The sequence below is a fragment of the Dipodomys merriami genome, unplaced genomic scaffold (assembly GCF_024711535.1).
Source record: "Dipodomys merriami isolate MVZ:Mamm:240054 unplaced genomic scaffold, mDipMer1.0.p SCAF_1, whole genome shotgun sequence".
Classification (NCBI taxonomy): Eukaryota; Metazoa; Chordata; class Mammalia; order Rodentia; family Heteromyidae; genus Dipodomys; species Dipodomys merriami.
In genome coordinates, this window is record NW_027202270.1 from 64,319,095 (window position 1) to 64,340,583 (window position 21,489).

The following is a 21,489-nucleotide window of genomic DNA, read 5'->3' on the forward strand; positions in this document are numbered from 1 at the left end:
TTTGGACTTAATTTGTGTTTACTTCATAAACAGTTCTGTAACAATCACAATAACAGTCAGAAAGTGTGTATGTTTTTGCACATGTTTTCTGAGAGAGTTATGTCTCACAATTCTATCAATATTTTTATCTTCCCTGATGCTTTTCAATACACAAACTAGTTTCTGAAAATTGGCTTTTGGTGAATTGAATTTTAATGACTTGATTTTCTTTTTTGCAGTGCCTTCTCCTTGCCATTCAAAGTTAATTTAATGTCCTCAAGAAAACTATCATGTAAATCTAAGGTACCTTCTCACACTTTGTTAATTCATTAATACTTCCTATTTTCTGGTTATTTCTATTATTATTTACTGGTTTATTTATTGACTAACTTTCCCCATAGGAATGTAGATCCTCTTAGAACAGGGACCTTTTCTGTATATATTCTCAATTCTAGTATAATCCTGGAATATACTAAGTGCTTATTCATTTTCAGAAATTGTATATTATAGAAAAATTATGATAGGGCTTCTATGAAATATCCTATGCTAATTTGAAGTTTCAGCTAAACTATCAGCTTTATTTATTAAGTGGTTATATAAAATAAATTAATAAATGAATCACTAAAATAAATGCAAAAACACAAAAATTAAACATATTTCAACAGATTGCTAATTAATACAATAGACCTTTTTCTTAATCTGTTTTACTGACAATCTTGTCAACCAACGAAAAACCTCACTGCTTTATATCTTTTAAAATTATATCTCAAACATCATGAAGACTAAATATCAAAATTATAACAAAATTAATAAATAGCTATGATTCATAAATTTTCTGAAAATCAGTCATAACATCTGAATCAAGTCAAATGTACTTGCTTAACAGTAGAAAAATTGGGGGTAATATTATGAGTATATTCTATTAAAATGCACATTGATCTTGTGTTCAGTGGACACAGATACACACAGGAATAGAATTGCCATCTAGTGATTATTTATCATGATGAAAATGGAGTTTAAAGCATGAATATTATAAACTGCAATTATAAACTTATATAATGCAATTATAAATTTTGTTCACTAAAGTTTTGAAGATAAATAAAAAGTCCTTTCAGTTTTACACTAACAAGAGTGAATACCTCATATTCTCTAATTGAGAAAGCTCAGGTAAAATTTGCTTGTATACTTAAATTCCAAAAACAATTCATATCTATTCAACATTTAAGATTAGATGAAAACTAGTCTTACCATTAGCTCTTTGGAGAGTAATATTTTACTGGCCACAACAAAATTACCCCTTGATTAGAAAATAAATATAACCATAACCTTTCTGCTATTGTTAAGTTATGCTTGTTAGATTAACTGTAAAATGACATGTTCCCTTTAATTATCTTTTCTTCTTATATCAGATATTCATGTATCTCTTTCATTCTATCTAGCCATTTCCCTATTCAATCTTCCCATATCTCTTTCATCCTCCACCTATTTATTCAAGTCATTCACTTTTATTATGAGCATACTTATCTTGCCCATTTTTACTCTGGCTTTTATTTTCACTTAATGTGTATCATCACTAGGTAGTAACCTCTTCCAAAACATAACTTTAATAAGCACATCCTTTCTCCTTTGGTAACTGAAGTTCTCTAGTTCCACATGTTCTTGCCCTTTCAGTCCAGTAAAAAAGTGCAGAAGTTCACAATGTATGATTGAGGATATATTCGCATGAAGTCTATATTTTCTCAAACTCTGAACATACAGGACAGGCTCCCAAGAGTGAGGCCAGACCTCAGACTCAAGATAAAGGCTTGTGCACCATCTATGCTCACAAACATAAATATCTAATAACATAGAAGCCTTCAGAGACCTAAATGTTAAAAATGGCCTCAAAAATCTTTCAGTTCTTTTCATTAGGAGGCAAGATTTATGATTCTCATTTTGAATTTTAGCTGGATTTGTAATCCATTTTGGCCAATGGAATATAATAGATGTTATACAACTCAAGTTTTGATCCTAAATCTCAAGAGCCCTTGCATGTTCCACCCTTATTTACTGAAATGTCATTGCCATTCATACCTAAACTAGCTCCTTTGAGGAAAGACCATATGAACAAAGGGAAGTCCAGCTATCCAATGAAAGCAAGCACAATGGAGAATAGGGATGAGCAGGCAGATGAGTCCAGGCTAAGATGCCACACACCGAATCAAAATTATTATGGCAGCCCAAAACTGTATTGGAAATAAAAATGAAGTCTAATTACAGTACTGGGAAGCTATGTAGTATTACTGGTTGAGTGTAAGCTCTAGAGTTGGACTGTCTGTATTTTGCCCTACCTTTTATCATCTTGTGAACCCAGGCAAATTTAAAACTTTTTTCTCATTAAAATAGAGATTATGCAACAATTTCTACAATAGTATTGTTCTAGAAAAAAATGAGGTAAGATTTAATTGTCTAGCTATAGTTCCAAATGTCTGGTTATCGATAACTGTTCAAATCACATTATAGAATATTTAATAGCAAAACATTTTTAACATAATAAGGATAAGCTTGGCTTTTAGAAATGCTACTATTTATTCTCATTTTGGCAGCATATATATGAAAATTGGAATGATATGGAGAAGCTTAGGATGGACCCTGGACAAGGATGACATGCAAATCTCTGAAGCATTTCATATTTTTATGTACCACTCAGACAGGGAGTACTGGCTGGACATCACAGTAAAGATCATGCTGCCCTGGGACCAAGTGGTTAAGACTGGCCCTAAGAAGCCCTTGCCACAGGAACATTGTAGAGCCCAAAGATGAGATCCTTCAAAGCACTCCCATCTCAGAACAGAAGGTTGGAAAGCTAGAACTCCTGCCATGTGACGGCCAGTCCCAACAGCATAACAAGATCTCCTCGGCAGCTGTATCTGGAGCCTGGATGTTGTTCTGTAGGACTCTTGTATAAAGACAACTGCCCCCCCCAAACCCCCCCACTATTTCTTCAATATAGGAATAGTATAGCACTATCCTCCCAGTTACATCTCTATGTACTTTGGTAAGTAGGAAGATATTTTTTTGATTGCTTTCTTGAATTTTCAAATTTCTTTACAGAAAAAGTGTTATACTTCTATAGGAAGAATATTATTTCTAAAAACTTAAATGTTATATTTATAGAACAGCTAATGAGTAATCTCCAAATCCTTAAAAGAACTAGGGGGGCTTTTTATTGGAAATGATCATAAACTTTGTGCTTAGTACTGTTATTATTTCTCTTGGTTTGGCCAACTACAGAAAATATATAGAGCGTTGCAAACTATCAGTGTAGATGATCTAAATATTAGAAAGAAAAATTAAGGCTATTCTGTTGATTGTTTCTAAAATACCTCTGGTGTCACTCTTACTTTTCTACTTGGAATGCCTAGCTTCTTTTACTTTATTAAACTAGTCCCTATTAGTTTTATTTTAAATGCCACTTTTTCTCTCATCTTCCCATTCTAGTATTTAGTTCTTTTCTTTCACATGAGTTACAAAACATGGCTGAGCTTTCCCATTTCCCTTTCCCTTCTATGTGACTATAAAAAACCAGAAACAGTTGAGACACAGAATTTCAAGTTAAAATTTCCCTCTGTAATTTTAAAAACAGAAGGATGTGAAAGGAGAGTCTTTGTTTATAGGTTAAAAAAATGTCTTCTTTCTTTTCTTTTCTTTTTTTTTTGGGTCCGGTCGTGGGGCCTGAACTATGGGCCTGGGCACTGTCTCTCAGCTCTTCAGCTCAAGGCTAGTGCTCTACCACTTGAGCCACAGCGCCACTTCTGGCTTTTTTCTTTTTGCTTATGTGGTGCTGAGGAATAGAACCCAGGGCCTCGAGCATGCAAGGCAAGTGCTCTACCACTGAGCCACCTTCCCAGCCCCAAAAATGTCTTCTTTCTTAAAAGTGAGAAAGTGAATAGTCCATGTCCAGTCTCAAATATATATCTCAAAAACAATTTAGAGAATTATTTTAAAAAATAATAGGTTTGCTGGGCTCATGCCTGTAACCTTACCTACTCAGGAGGCTAAGATCTGAGGATCCCAGTTCAAAGCCAGCCTGGGCAAGGAAAGTCTGTGAGACTCTTATGTCCAATTAACCACCAGAAAACTGGAAGTGATGCGGTGGCTCAAGTGGTAGAGTGTTAGCATTGTGATGAAGAGCTAAGGGACAGTGCCCAGGCCGAGAGTTCAAGCCCCACAACTGGCCTCCCCAAAAAGTAATAGGTTTTCCTAGAATGTCAATAAAATAATAAGCTCACTATAATTCCAATGTAAAACTTATATGTTTAATTGAAATAATTCCAAGTATTTCAGCACAGTTTGTTATCTTTGTTTTCCCGTGGCATGAAATTTCTCTTTTGGGGAATATTGATTAAAAATGCTTGCTTGTATTTGCATAAACTATTAAAAGTAAAGTAAGCAAGTTTAAGGGGGTGCTTTTCATCTTTTGTCTTTATATTACTAGTATTTAGGCTATGTAAGATGCAGCTTAATGTATGCAGGTCAAATCAATGTGGAAAAATGAAGTAAATCAATATTGCTTTTCTCCCTAAGCTGCACTAAGATAATTGTAAATTTTATGCTTATATTTGCAATATTCCAAAATAGCTAAAATGCATAGTACACTATTTTACTACAAAAATGTTTACCACTCTGGAATTAATTTTGCGATGAATGAAAGTAACCATTTGGTGTAATCAGTACCAAATAAAGACAAATTAATCTGTTACCTAGAAATCTTGAAAATCAGGTTTTCTCTTCTTTCTCTCTCTCTGGCTGTCTCTCTCTACCCATCCTAGGGCTTGAACTCAGGGCCTAAGCACTGTCCCTGAGCTTCTTTCACTGAAGGCTAGCAATCTACCACTTAAGCCACAGTGCCTCTTCCAGCTCTTTCTGTTTATGTGGTACGGAGGAATTGAACCCATGGCTTTTAACTTTGTAGAATTAACATTGGATTTTTGAGTGCATTCTCCCACTTTTATCTTCATTTGTCCATCTCTTTTCCCTTGACCCAACCCTACCCTTTTAGAGTACCTACTTCGTAGTATTTTGTTTTGCTTAACTTTGACCTTGCCTTTCTAAGGAATTACCTTATTTGTGTTCCTTGAATCTACTATATACCATCCAGTATTTTTATTCTAGTTTATTTTAAATTATTTATTTTTTATGTTTATGTGGTACCAAGGAATTGAGCTCAGGGCATCATGCATGCTAGGCAAGCACTCTACCACTAAGGCACATTCCTTGCCCTACCCACTGTTTTAAAAATAAGTTCATAAGCTAAATCTACTTTCCACAAATAAGATAAAACATGGAACCTTTGTTTCTTTGGGGCTGATTTACTTCACTTAACATAAATTTTTGATTTTTATTTCTTTACTGACCAAGCTTGGTCAAAACTGCATGTAATAAAATGGTGAATAAGTTGAGCTACTGTATAACACATTATCTGTATTCTATATGTTGATACTTAGGTTGATGTCATTTCTTAGCGTTGTGAATAGTGTTCCAAAAAAGTATGGAAGTGCAAATGTTTCTTCAATATATTATTAATTTCCTTATGATATATACCTAGAAGTGGGATTTCTGGACATATGGCAATTTTATTCTAGTTTTTGAGGAGTTTCCATACTGTTATCTATAATAGCTATACTAGTTTACATTCCCAGCAAGTGTTCAAGGTTCTGTTTTCTGTACATCTGTACCAGCACTTATTAAATTTTCTCTACATGATAACAGACACTTTTATTAGGTTAAAGCAATAGTTCACTGTGGTTTTGAATTATATTTTCTTGATTTGTGGCTGATCACTAATCATAATATATATACATGTGTGTATATATGTATATGTGATTATACCTATACATATACATAGATATATATGTGTATGTGTGTTTTTTCTGAAAAAGTCTTCTGAAGATTTTGATCATTTTAAAGATAGGTTATTTTATTTCCTTTTGAGTTGTGAGCTTTTTTACTTTATATTAACCCCTGACTGATGTAGAGTTTGCAAGTATTTTCTCTCATTCTGTAGCTGCCTCTAACTCTGTTGACTGTTTCCTTTGCTGTAGAATAACTTCTCAGTCTAATGTGATCCTACCTTTCCATTTTTGCTTTTCTTTCCTATGCTTTTGAGGATTTATTTAAAAAAATAACAAAAAATCCTACAACCTTTCCTGACCATTTGTCCCCTATGTTTTCCTCTAGTCTTCTATATTTTTAGGTGTTTCATTTAAGTCTTTAAGCCACTGTGAGAAAGTCTTGGTTCTCTTTATTTATTTATTTTTTGTCAGTCCTGGGGCTTGAACTCCGGACCTGGGTACTGTCCTTGAGCTCTTCAGCTCAAGGTGGAACGCTCTACCACTTGAGCCACAGTGGCACTAAGTCTTGTTTCTATTAAAGCAAAAATGAGACAACTTAGTTACTGAGAAACTCCACCAAAGACATTGTGTCTGAAATCATACAGATATCTAGGATCAGTTAAATCCAATCAATCTCCAGCAAACACAATTAAACTTAGAGGAGAGCTGTGGTCTAATAAAACATCTGAATGAAACATCTCAGAAGGTCTCTGCAGAAACAAGAGGAAGAGTGTTCTGTATACCACAAGATAAGTGACTTTTTATTGTGTCTATGGAGCTCACATATTAGAAAATAAATGAGGGAGCAATAATACCCCAGATGTTGAGTGATAATCATATGTATCTTTTGGAGACTCTATTTAGCACACCACTGACTGATTGCTCAATGGAATGTTGAGAACGGCAGAGAAAATGTAGCAACCAATGAAAATTTATGCGTAAACTCCTGGAAGTAGAGAGGTAGGGAACTTTAATACCACAAAATGAGACATAGAGTACTTTAGAGGATGTATGAAAACAAAAGCAAATCCTTCAGAAAATAAAGTCTCTAATAAAGAAAAGCATCATATGAGGTATGAACAGGAGGAATTACGGCCAATTCCACTTACAAAAATGTTTGGCTTGTACATGGTTTAAAAATAATAATGTAGGAGGGTTAATTGACAATATTTAAGTCAACAGATATCACATGAAAAAGCAGGCATTACCTGAGAAACTCGATAATGTGGCAACACTAGGCCAACATTCTTGCTTTGAAACAATTATCTGAAACAGAGCAGTGGCTGCTCCTCCACAAAGGACTTGGCTTTCCAATTTACTGCAGTGGCTGCCTGCTTCATTCCCACCAGTCCGGCCTCTGTAGGCATTGGGGTTTTCAATTTCTGGAAGAGAAAGGAGCTTGAGATAAGAGTGGAAGAACTCATTGTCGTCCTTGATCAGAGGTACAACTAGTTTTTTTACTAATCTTTAATCTATACTTCATAGTTTCTTTAAAAGAGTAGATGTTGAATGCGCAATAGATTCTCATTCATTATTAATTATGTATGTATGTGACACCAGTAAGGTAGCTAAAACCATGAACACACAGGTACCTTATTTATACTAGTGAATTGATCCTGAAACTGTGGTGACCCTTGAGTTAGAGGACAGAATACAGAGAACACTCATTCGATTTCAATCCTTTAGCAACATTATTAGCAATATCACATTACCATTATCTCAGGAACTCAGCTTGGGATAAAAGAATTATGGGAGCAAATTGTATAATCTACTCATTATTAAGATATATAAAAACGCTACTGATTCCCTTCCCCCAGGATTAAAAAAGTTGTTTTCTTTTAGCAAGTAAGAAAAATCTTTCAGAAGGTCTTTCAAAGGTAGACTTGAGACCTTTTACTTCTTTATCCTGTTTCTCCTGGGCTTCAAGAGGATGTTGCCATACTCTTCTGGGTGACTAGGCTCTTCTTCAGTTTAGGTAAAATAATTCTTGTAATTGTTTACCTTATTTTGTCTGTTTCTATAGTCACTGGACAACTTTATGGATGTGTGATGTTTTTCAAACTCTGATATAATTAGATTTTGATCTGGATGGCAGGTATAAATCCTTTGGTCATAGAAAATAAGTCTACATATAACTAAGTTAGTTGATATACAAATATATTTTTTTCCTTTTGCAATTACAGATGGGCTATGTCAGACCCAGAGGCACACGGCTATAGACAGCAATGGCAGGATCAAGTTTTTAAGTGGGAGGAACTAAAGATCACATCCTACATGACAGTTTATCTACAAGGTATTTCCTTCACCGTGGGAGTCTTTGATTGCTAGCTTTGATTTCCTAGCTTTTTATTTGTTTTTGCTTTGTCATGAGGAAAATATATCCCATGTCCTTCCCCATCTCAAGGAACTTACTGACTGGACATTTGAAGCTTGGGAATAGGGCAGTCTGTTTAACATGGAATGGAACCATTTATGGCAGAGTTAAGTGTGAGATGCTAAATGAGCACAAAGAGTTAATTTAGCTTTTAAAGATGGTGGTGAGCCAGGTGTCGTAGTTCATGCCTGTAATTCTAGCTACTCAGGAAGCTGAAATCTGAGGATTGTGGTTCAAAGTCAGCCTGGGTAGGAAAGTCCATGAGACTCTTATCTCCAATAAACTACCAGAAAACCGGAAGTGGCACTGTGGCTCAAGTGGTAGAGAGCTAGCCTTGAGCTGAAGACCTGAGGGACAGCGCTCAGGCCCAGAATTCAAGCCCCATGACTGACAAAAAAAAAAAAAGAAAAAAAAAAAAAGAAAAAAAAAGATGATGATGATGGCGCAAGATGAATCTGGGGACACATAAAGGTTAGATAGGCAAACACAGATTGACAAGGGAGTTAAAATGCCACCCAGTCCATGCTAATAATCTGTGTTCTAAAAGATTAATGTCAAAGACTGTATATTTCTGTCTGTTAATAACATTTCCACTACTGTACTCATTTTTAGCTAATAAGCAAACATAAATGTCTCATTTTGTCAGACCTTTTAACCTTGAGATGTGATAAGTGATGGAGCATTAATAAATATTTTCCACAGGAAGATATGGATGCCTGCCTGATCCCTAAAATAAAAAATGATGACTGGGCATCTAGAGAAGCTAATAGTGTTATCTAGAAAAGATACTATAAAAGATGATGATTCATTTCAATAAGGAAGGAATTTTAGATGTGAGTGCATTGAAAGCAAAAGTCAAAAGAAGCAAGATATAGGTTAGGGAGATTAGATAAGGCACTTTAAAACTACTGGAAAGTATATCTTTAATAATAAAAGAGGTCTAAAAGTAAAGAAAAGAAAATGACTATGGTGTTAATGTTATTTTAGCTAAATGTATACATAGTATTAACACTTATGCTGTCTTCTAGGAACCACATCGACTACTTCATACATATTAACTAATCTAATATTTATAAAAATGGTATAAGACACTATGTTGAAAAACAAACTTTACAATTTAGGTGGAGGGGTGTGTGTGGTTGTGGAGGTGGGAGGGAAGGGGTGGTAGGGGAAAAACAAAGGAGGAGGCAACAATGCTCAATAGGAAATGTACTCATTACCTTGCTCATGTAACTGTAACTCCTCTGTACAGTATTTATTTTTCTAGAGTTGAAGACTCTAAGGCAGGAGAAATTAAGTAACTTTATTTTCTTTTTCCAGTTCCAATAATTTATATCACTTAACCTACAATTTTTCTCCACAGGAGTTATCGCAATCTAACACGTCTCTCTCTGTCTCACACACACACATACATACATACATAGTTTATCCTACGGTTGTCTGTCTCCTTTGATAAGAATGTAAGTTTTATGAGTATAGTCATCATAACAGACAAAAATATTTGCTAGATTTTTCTTTGCGTTCGGTATCTCTTTTACAACAGACTTGTAACAAATCTTTTTGACTTCTCGTGCCATGTAGTACAGAACTGTACATATGCTTCAGTTGAAATATTTATTGAATGAATGATGAGCACAACTGGTCAATAAGCAAACACTTCCCCTTGTCAGGCTCAGAACGCAGCTAGACACCATAAGATATGGAAGTATAAAATACAGTCCCTACATAGAAAAAATACTTAAGAACAAGAATGAGGAAGAAGCATGAAAAATACCTAGGGCTTAAAATAAGAAGTCCTCAAATTTTATTACTTCCCTTCCATTTTTCAATCAGCTGCTGATGACTAAAAATGCCTCAGCCCTCCTCCCCAAGATACTATAGTATCCAGTTGCACTAAAGTTTACTGGAAATGACTTCAATGTTCACAACTATCTGTTATGCATGTGTTTTCCCAGGGCATAGATTACCTACACATTCTTGAAGCCATCTTCTGTTCTCCTGCTAGGAGTTATCGGTTCTTTCCTCATTTATCCTAGTGCTGCAACACTTTTACATTCTGTTTTAATGTACATGCAGTCTTTGTTTTTATTTATCTTTCTGTTTGTCACTGCCAAATACACAGTCAGGCACAAGGCATACAAATAAGATGATTTATGTTGCATTAGTTTTTCTCAACTATTTTTTCAAAATAGAAAAGAACTTTTTGTGCGCTCCCCAAAAGAAAACAAACATAAAAACCATAGAGTAGCACACAAATACACATAAGATGGCAAAATTCAGGTGTATAATCAATCAAAATTGAATGAGATTGAATATAATCTACATTTTTCTGTTTTGTTTTAGGAAAATTTCTAGCTTTAAGAGCTACAATCCCCTGTGTCTAGAAGAGTGCCTGGAACATAGACAATGGCCTGTTAAATAAATGAATGCCTGTACACAAACCCAGTTATTAAAGGATAAATGGCATAATATAAACAAAGAATTAAGCTGATAGGAGAAATCACAGAAAGATCAGCAAACTCAGTGTGAGAAATATGGTGGATTTTTTTTGTTGTATAACTGAACAGTACATTTAGACTGATCATCAGTTTCTTTATTTGCAAAATTAATAGATAGGATTGGATCCTTAAATTTTAATTTTTAAAAAATTTTAATTTAAATTTAAAAATTTTAATTTTTTATCACTATTCACTACTGTCAAACACAATCTAAATGGCGCTTCCATTATATAAAACAGGAAAAGACATTCATTTATAAAAAATCATTTTATAAGAGCAGAATATAATGATATTAATTTAAATTCATCAATGAGAATGGTAAGTACTTATGAGAAGCTCAAATGCCTACATGAAAAACAGCTGGGAAGCTTAAGCCACTGTCCATAAACACATAAACTAATAGCAGTTTATATTTTTTGATTTCTAAAGTGGTACAATTTGGTATAACACATTGGAGTATGCATATTATTTTTTTTTACAGTTTTAAAATATATTTTAATTTTTGAATGTTTTATGTAACATTTTCAAATAGTTGAAACATATAGTTCCTTGAGATGGATGTGTTACCTGGTCCTATTCTTTCTATATAAGCTGGAAAAGCAAGAAAGACTTTATAAAAATAACTTCAAAATATTAATTTCAATCTTACACACATTTATTGAAATTAGATAAGAAATAACGTAGTCTGACAGAAGAGAACTTTAGTACCAAAAATATAACTTAAAAAATGACAATCTTCACATTACAAGGTAAATATCTAAAGTGAGAACAGATCTCGTAAGAAATATCCATGATATCACTAACAAACCATTGTTGGCATATAGGCATCAGCACTTACAAAATCAATTTCATTCCCATATGGTTGTTTTCTGATAATGACATTTTTCAGATGTAGAATAGCTTTTCTGTGGTTTGTCCCTTATTTACTTGAAGAACTGATTTGAACTACAGAAAAAATTCTTAACTGACTGCCACTAAAACAAATCACTGAATTAATCAAAACTGCATTTCCTTTTGAAAACAGCTGGAATGTTTATCTCTGCTCTTACCAGTTATATAATTTCCAACATCAATTCTCTTGTGAGCCAGACATATTTTGGGTCTGATTTAGAAATTTAATAAAATACTTCATAAAATGATTAATTCACCCATAAAAAGTCAATGACTTCTATCTATGAAAACTATGTAGAAAACAAAACTTTAACATTAGACTCTTAAAAACTAAGGTCAGGGGCTGGGAATGTGGCTTAGTGGTAGAGTGCTTTCTTGGTATGCATGAAGCCCTGGGTATGATTGATTCCTCAGTACCACATACACAGAAAATGCCAGAAGTGGAGCTGTGGCTCAAGTGGTAGAGTGCTTCCCCTGAGCACAGAGAAGCTCAAGGACAGTGCCCAGGCTCTGAGTTCAAGCCCCAGGACAGGCAAAAACAAAACAAAACAAAACAAAAACCTCCAAACCCCAAAACAAACCAAACAAAAAAAAACATTCAAACAACAACAACAACAACAAAAAACTAAGGTCAATGAGGGAAATCTTAGGACTAATCATAAAATCTTGAATAATTCTGCATTCTTTCAAGGGTTGTTGTTGTAAAAAAAAAAAAAAAGAGTACTCTGTAAAGACAAGAAAGAAGAAGAAAAGAAAGGAAAAGGAAATATTTGATACTAGATTAACAGCATAAAGACAATTTACACAAATTGAGAAAGGCCTTGACCTATGAGCTATTGACTTAATTAATGTACATTTACATATTATAAATTAAAACACAATGTTATGAATATTTTAAAAATGATTCTTTTAATAAATCTTTTCCATCAATGGATAAACTATTGGTTGAGATTTTGTTGTGAAGCTTTCTCTTGCTGATACAAGATACACACACACACACACACACACACACACACACACACACACACACACACACACACACACACAGTGACTGAGAGTCTGCATTTCATGTTAAAATAATGAGGTTGTTTGGACTTTAAGGTTTATTCCTGTTACTTTCCCTTATTATATAAAATATATTGATAAAAGGTATGAAATAGAAAATCCATTACTGGGAAAAAATGCTGAAAATGGATATACCTAACAACAGTCTAAAATAGTTGTCATAAAATGAATTAAAATAAGAAACTGATCATGCCATAATAGACATTTCCTTATTTGATGTGAGCATTTATCAGAAATAAATTAATTTCAGGTATTTAAGAAATTAATAAAGATATATAAGATCTGAATTATACAAACATGTCCAAAATATTATATATAAGTAACTATATAAATCCATAAGAATGGTAGAGACACTTTTTTTTAAAGTGGGATATGAGATTAGAAAAATTAGCATGGTGTGTTAAGGATATGAATTCTAAATACACACTGCTAGGACTAAAATCCAAGCTCTGCTACTTGATTCATGTGTGATTTAGGTTGCTAACCATCAGTTCCTTCATAGGTGAAATAAGGATAATAGAGCCTACCATACAGCAGTGTTAAAAAAAAAAGTAAGTGCATGAATATTTGTAGTGTTCAGTGTCTGACACATGATAAGCACTTAATAAATTATTGGTAAACAGATGATTATAAAAATTGTTAATTTCCAAACAACTAAAATAATAGAAAACATATCATCTGATCAAAGTCTCATAAAAATAAAATGCCTTATAAATGATAAACCCAAATAACTAGATGTTTGTAAATTTAAAAACATCATTCACAAAGTATTGAAAGACAGTTTGGGGCCAGTAATTATTAATGCCCTATAGAATTCAAAGTGAGAATTTATCCTGCTGAACTTGGTTTACCAGAGAAGTATGGACAGAGTTGGTTAGACCTGACTTAAAGTATACAAGCCAAGAAAAAGCACAAACAAAACAGTACAATGTTTGAAATTTAACAGCAATTTTTTCTAAAAATATACACAAATATATAAAAGTGGCAGAGAAGGAGAATGACAAAGCAAATGTGACAAATGTTAACAATTACTGAAACTGAGAAATCTTTGTACTATTGTAACTTACATAAGCATGGAATTATTTAAAAATAAGTTTTAAAACTGTAAGAAAAATAAAAACAAAAATGATACAGAAACAAGGTTTTATAATGAGTAAGCAAAAAACAGAGGGCAATAAAATTTTAGTTTTGGAAGCTGTTATGGAAGATATGGACAAAAGATATATATATATATATATATATATATATATATATATATATATATATATATATATATATATATGAAGTTAAGGAATGTGTTATATATAAGAAGGAAGGAAGAAGTATGGTATATGAGAAACAGGAGAAATAATCTAACTTGAAGGAGTTAAAATGTTGAGGAGACAAGCCTTTTCATTTCCTAACAAATGGGGCAGTGTCATTCTTTCTGGTTTAAGCACAGAATTCCATTGTAAATGTATACCAAATTTTCTTGATCCATTCATCTACTGAGGGACATCTAGGTTGGTTCCATATCTTAGCTATGGTGAATAATGCTGCAATAAATATGGTTGTGCTGGTAGCTTAAGTATGGTCTTGTTTGAGATCATTTGGGTAAAAGCCCAGGAGTGGGATTGCTGGGTCACAGGGGAGCTCTATGTGGAGTCTTTTGAGGAACCTCCATATTGCTTTCTAGAATGGTTGAATAAGTTTACACTCCTACCAACAATGTAGTAGGGTTCCCTTTTGGCCACATCCCCTCCAGCATCTGTTGTTACTAGTTTTCTTGATTATAGTCATTCTAATTGGGGTGAGGTGGAATCTCAATGTTGTTTTGATTCACATTTCTTTTATGGCTAAAGAAGTTGAACATTTCTTTGTGGGTCTATTTGGCATTCTTATTTCCTCTTCAGTCTCTCTTTAAGCCACTTTTAATATATTTTTATTGTAAAAATACTGTACGGAGGGGTATAGTTACATGAGTATCTCTTTAAGTCTTTAGCCCACTTATTAATAGAGCAGTTGTTTTTTTGAGGATTTGTTGTTGGGGGAATTTAATTTTTTGAGTTCTAAGTATATTTTAGATATGAGGCCCTTGTCTGTTGTATGGCTAGTGAAGATCTCCCAATCCGTGGGCTTTCGATCTATCTTGCTAGCTACTATGTCCTTTGCTGTGCAGAAGTCCTGCAGTTGAATGCAATCCCAAGCCAGATCTGAAGAAATATAGGTCCTATGGTTTCCCTTATTTGCAATAATTAATATATGTTTAGGATAATCTTATCAGATGAGCAGAAAAGCTCAAAAGCTATGTACATATGACCATATAAGATGATGCTGAGCAAAATGAACCAAGATACAGACACAAGAGGTTTCTTTGTTGTTGTTTTTAATGTACTATGCGATTTTTTTTTGGTTTCTTTTGTATATCCTTCCTCCTATGGTATATCCTCTGTTGTTTGATTTTGGTATCCTGCATCTTGTTTATTTATCTAATTTGGAGAGGGGAAGGAGAATAACAAAATGCTGAAACAAGGACACAGGATGACCCATTGCAACAATGGTACTCACAAGACACTATGTTGGAAATGAACTTTACAACTTGGGGGGAGTGGGGAGTGGGAGAGGGAAGTGATAGTAGGAGAAAACCAAAAGGGGGTAACAACGCTTGACAAGAAAAGTACTAATTACCTTACTCATGTAACTGTAACTCCTCTGTACAGCATCTTTACAATAAAATAAAATTTAAAAAAAAAGTCGAGGAGACAAACACAAACTCATGACATATAAAACTTAAGTGACTGAATATTATCTAAGTAAAGGGGAAATATTTCTTTATCAGGTCAGAAAAGGTTAATATTACAATACGCTATATTATTTTTAAGGCTTTCCCTGGCAGTAAATAGAGTTGAAATAAATCAATTTAAGGCAAAAGATTGTTTATGTATGTATTTTTAAAATACAGAGGGAGGGAAGCAGCAGAAACTGGAAAAAATAACTCAAACCCAGTATAAGTACATGCAAAAGAACTGAGTTTGAATAGAAACTGGAAATGAAAGACAAAATCTTTTTGGAAAAATTGTTTCAAAGCATAAAATTAGATCTGTCATAAATATTTTACAAGACAAATAATTCTCAAATAAGGAATATCTACTAGAATAAGAGACAGTACTTTAAGTCAATAAGATTATTTACACAAACTGAAAATTCATAACCAATGAGAAAGAGTTTGACTTCAAATAATATACAAAGAGGGAAAATTGCCCAATCCAATTCTAAGGACTGTAGTATTGGTATAGATACTGGCAAAAAGTATAAAAGGGAACAGGTACAAAGAATGAAACAGATATTGTAATTTACTTCAAAATAATGGTGGTTTGTGTATGTATGTATATATACGTGTCTTTATGATATGTGTACATGTACATATATGTCTTTATGTGTGTATGTGTATATATAATATGTATGTATGTATGTATGTATGTATTTACCAGGACTTGAACTTAGGGACTTCACATTTGCTTGTCTTATTTGCTTGCTCAGGAGCCACACCTTCAGCCCAACTTTTGTTCTTTTATATATATGTACATAAATAAATATATAATATATATACATATATATATGTATATATATGGCTTTTTTTGAGATGGAGTCTCTCAACACTTCCTGGGCTGGTTTGGAACTGTGATCCTTCACTCCTCAGATTCTTGAGTAATCAGGATTACAGGCATGAGTCACTGGCACCCAGCAGCGGAAGCATTTTTAAATAAATTGAAAAACAATGCCAAATTCTATAAACAGTGTTAAAACAATTGAATACTGATTTAGAAAAAAGAACAATTACCCAATTTAAAAGAAAAAAGAAAAAAGAACAATTACTTCCATAAGTCACAAAATTCACAAGAGTGCTTTCCAGGTAACTCATGATATAAATAAAATAAAAAAACTAAAATATAAATATATCTTGAGAATGTAAAAGAATATATTTCTTTGTGCTATGTTCATGATGGCTTTCTAGAAGAAATGTATAAAACAAACATTTGGGCTGGGAATGTGGCTTAGTGGTAGAATGCTTGCCTAGCATTCATGAAGCCCTGGACCACATAAAAAGAAAAAGCCAGAAGTGGCGCTGTGGCTCAAGTGGTAGAGTGCTAGCTCAGGGACAGTGCCCAGGCCCTAAGTTCAAGTCCAGAACTGGCAAAAACAATAACAAAAAGAAACAACAAACTATAAACAACAACAACAAAAATCACTAAAAAAGATGAATAAGTATGACTATAAAAATTTAAAATTTCTGTTCACTGAAAAATAACTCTAAACAGCAGCCTTAAAAATCACTTGAAGCCAGGTACTAGTGGCTTGAATCCATAATCTTTGTATTCAGGGTGCAGAGATCATGGGAATCATTAGTTGAAGCCTGTCTGGGAAAAAAGTTAGCAAGACCCTACCTCAAAGAACAGCTGGGTGTGCAAATACTCACAAGTCATCCTATCTACATGACACATGAGAAGAAATGCAAAAAGGCAAGTAAGCATAAAAAATGATGCATTATCTTAACATTAATTAGGAATATTGAAGGAATAAAAAATACCAATTTTTTAACTCATAGAACCATTATCTATCTAAATTTAAAATATGTATATTCTTTGAAACAATAATTCCTTTTCTTCAGTAAATCTAAAGCAAGAAATTTTATCTATGCACAAAATGTTAAGTAAGATTAAGTAAAACTATTGTCTTTGACCATTTGAGTGAAAAATGGACAAGAGCCTAAGTTAATTACAGAATGAATAAATAAAATAAACATTTAAACTATAGAAGAGATTAACACTAAGCAGAAATAGTTCTGCAGCAATGTGGAGAGATTTCTAAGACTTCACTGTTAATGAAGAGAAGAGTAAAAGGACATTTGAAGGACATTGAAGTGGCATTTGAATATCTCACATAAGGTTGTAGTACATTAGTGCCTATAAGATGGTGAAATTGGGATCCTTTTTACATAAAATATCACTGTTGATTTTCTTTGGGTGATCTAAAAAATACTCTTTGTATGTAAGGAGTTGAGAGCTGGTGACTGTCAGGAGGTTGAGACCTGGGATTGAAGTCAACCTGGGCAGAAAAATCTGAGAGACCATCTCCAAAGAACCAGCATAGCTCAAATGGCAGAGCATCAGCCATGCAAGTAAGCTGAGTGAATGTGAGTTCTGAGTTTTTATATATCTATATCCATCTATCTATATACCCATCTATCTATGTATATCTTTGTATTTTAATACTCAGCCACTAAAAGTACATGTTAGTTCAAAAACATCTATTAGATGTCCAGGTGTTCAAAAAATAAATATATGACACGTTCACTTTAAATTCGTGTCATAACTTTGGACACCATTGAGAGATACCATGTAAGTGTCATAACTTTGGACACTATTGAGAGACACCATGTAAGTAATATACAGCAATTATAGTACTGAGAAAGGACACAATTATGCTTGTTCCAGGCAATCTACATAATTGTATATTTACTCAGAAACACAAATTTTAACATTTAATCTAGAAGTATATAAAGTCCATGCATTCCAACTAGATACTGTTTTTGTGTGCTTGCTAACATGAATTTTTGCTTTTTCATAGCAAAAATGAACACTAAACAGAAAATTTTAAGAAAATATTTTACTTTATTTTATTATGTAAATGTCCTTGGACTTCTTTAGCTTATAATTTATCCTTGGTGACTAAAATGCTTAAACGTTTATTTCTGCCCCAGAAGAGAAAACAAGCAAGGCAATGACCTTAACACTAAACAACTTAATGTGTTACATCTGACTTTGAAGAATACTCAGACTGGAGAAGCTCTTGGGAATCTGGAATGAATTTGAGGTTATAACACTACAGTTAGGTTAGAAAGCTTTAAACATTGGGAGATAAAATGCTGCAAGTAATTTTATCTCTGGGTAAATCAACCTAATGATAATGAAAACATTCCCATGGCAACTGACACAGAATAAAAAGACAAAGATTTCTTTATTTCTAACTATATATACGTACCAACTGAACATTTTACTCTTCATTGTAGCATTTTGTTTCCAAGAACATTTGGGATATATTTTTATTTTTGTAATTCTCAAGATAAATAATGATGAGTCCAATTAGTGAATCAGGTAATAAACCAGTTCCTAACTATCTATAATCTTTGAAATAGATTACGGAATGTTTGGGAGCATATATTCACTCTAGCTTGTAGCTAGACAGTATTGCTGGCTATCAAATCAGAAAGACAGATGCTTATAGATAAATCATCTATTAACACAGCAGACAACTACAAAACATGCAGTAAATTTCCATGCTAAAAACAAGAGATGTAAATAAAAAGAATTTACCAAAATGTGTAAGAAGATAATCCTGAAGCCATCACACTTCAAATTTAGGTATTAAAGTTATTTCTTACTGATAATAAAACATTAAATAAATTTAAAGATATATTAGAAATAATTCTAGCATTTTAAGGATAAACACTTCAACAGATAACTGCAGTAGTAATTTGAATACTTTTAACTTCAAACATTTCAACACAACACACTCCAAAACAGGATACAACACACTTCAATTTTTAAAAATCTTAAGACTGTTAGATACTATAGAAAAAGTGATACTATTTTGTAGTATTATGTGATTAATGCTGCATTATAAAGAAAAAAATCTTATATTATCTCATATTTTCAACCAGAGCCAAATCAGACATTCCGAGTACTTCTCCACTACAAAAATTCTATTTTTCTAAGAAAATTCTAGGCAGTCTCAGTATAGTTCACATGAATATGTCATACAACCATTGGGACATTTTACATTAGCAAGTCTTCATTAATTTTACAAAATACAAGATTGTTACAAATAATTAAAATTGAAATTATATTCAACAAAAATATGAATCAGTGGTTCATGTCTGCAATCCTAGCTACTCAGTAGGCTGAGATTTGGAGGAGCCTTGCTGGGCAGAAAGTTTTACTAGCTTCTACCTCCAAAATAAAAGGTAAGGGGGCTGAAGGCATGGGCCCAAGTGGTAGCACACTATTCTACCAAGCTCTAGGTTCTGAGTTTAAACTTCTGTACTGCCATAAAGCTTATTCTGTTTTATGATTTTGTTTCTGTTTATTTCTTCATCTATCAAAACATTTAATTAGGTATAAACTTGAATGAAATTATTTAAAACTTTCTTTAAAGGGTCTATTATCTATCAGTCCATTGTTCTCAGGATAATATAAGGAACAGGATCCTGATCTCTAAAAGCTTATATTGTAGGGGTACATATAGGTGACAAACAAGAACAAGAACAAAAATGTCATTGCAATAATGAGATGTACAAGTCGTTATGTCGAAAAATGAACTTTACAACTTTGGTGGGGGGAGAGGTGTGGCGGGGGAAGGGGGGTGAGTATGGAAAGGGGAAACAAAGAGGAGGCAACAATGCTTGATAAGAAATGTACTCGTTATCTTGCCCATGTAATTGTAACTACTCTGTACGGTATTCTCACAATAAAAAATAAAAAATAAAAAAAAGAACAAAAATGTGAAAATCATATGAGGTATGATGAAAAAAACAAGGGTCCAAGAGGCATAAATATGAGGGTTAGGAAGATCTCCTTAAGAAGTGTTCTCTGAGGAGGTGATATTTAAGCAAGCTGCTGAGAAAGAAGCTGGCCTTGAGAAGAGAATTGGGAGGGAAGCATTCCCAAGAAAGAAAACAGCCCATGAAACACTTGAAGGCTAGACAAAAGCTGTTTCTTCAGAAACTGAAGGAACAGATGAAAAGTAAGGGAGTGGACCTGGAGCATGAGAGGAGGCAGATGGCAGGAGGTGAGTTTGCAGAAACAGGTAAGGAAGGAATCATGTCAACCATGTTAGTCACAGTTATTTCTGATTTCTACTTTAATTGCAATGAGTAGCTATCACAAAACTGTAAGTAGACAGTGACAAAGCTTGCTTTATTTATACTTTAGGAGGGTACTTCTCTTACTGTTGTGTTGAGCATGGACTGTGACTTCTAAAAGCTACGAATTTGATTGGTGTCCTTTACAACTTTCCTTACAACTTTCTCATAGAACTTCTTATTTCTATTTAATTTTGACAATTCATAGCAGGCATAAGTGGAATAATGGGCCATGTTTTTCTTTTTCTTTTTTTCTTTTTGCCAGTCCTGGTGCTTCAACTCAGTGCCTGGGCACTGTCCCTGAACTTTATGCTCAAGGCTAGCACTCTATTACTTGAGCCACAGGGCCATTTCTGGCTTTTTTTTTTTTTTCCTGTTTATGTGGTACTGAGGAATTGAACCTAGAATGTCAGGCATATTAGGCAAGCACTCCACCACTAAGCCACATTCACAGCACCCATGTTTTCCTTTTTTAGAGATTATAAGATATAAGATCCCAGGAAGTACAGATGGAGAGTGGCCACACAGTTGTTTTAGGTTTTGGAAAACACTTATTTCAAACTTTTCCAAGTAAAGTACAAGTTTATGGCTAGCATCTGCTACATGGAATACAAGGAACATTTAGCAATTGTTATAAAAAATAGAGACTGAGGGCTGGGAAGGTGGCTCAGTGGTAGAGTCCTTGCCTCGCATGCATGAGGCCTTGGGTTTGATTCCTCAGCACCACATAAACAGAAAAAGCCAGAAGTGGTGTTGTGGCTCAAGTGATAGAGCACTAGCCTTGAGCTGAAGAGCTGAGGGACAATGCCCAGGCCCAAGGTTCAAGACCCATGGAAGACAAAAAAAAAAAAAAGAGAGAGAGAGACTGAACATGCAACAAACCTAACATGAAGGAGAGAGAGACAGAGA

The 21,489-nt window shown here is 33.6% G+C and overlaps 1 protein-coding gene and 1 non-coding gene across 7 annotated transcripts in view; one reads left to right on the plus strand and one right to left on the minus strand.

Moving 5' to 3' along the window:
• Mbd5 (methyl-CpG binding domain protein 5) overlaps positions 1-21,489 on the minus strand; it is a 338,624-nt gene that overhangs the window by 70,348 nt on the left and 246,787 nt on the right. For all 6 annotated transcript variants that reach the window (XR_011372200.1, XM_070023512.1, XM_070023527.1 and 3 more), the window contains exon 5: positions 7,061-7,234. The gene's annotated coding sequence lies outside the window, so the exon portion shown is untranslated. The remainder of the gene's footprint in view (positions 1-7,060; positions 7,235-21,489) is intronic.
• LOC138834838 (U6 spliceosomal RNA) lies at positions 2,549-2,655 on the plus strand. The gene has a single exon (XR_011374275.1). It is a non-coding gene; the product is annotated as a U6 spliceosomal RNA (small nuclear RNA).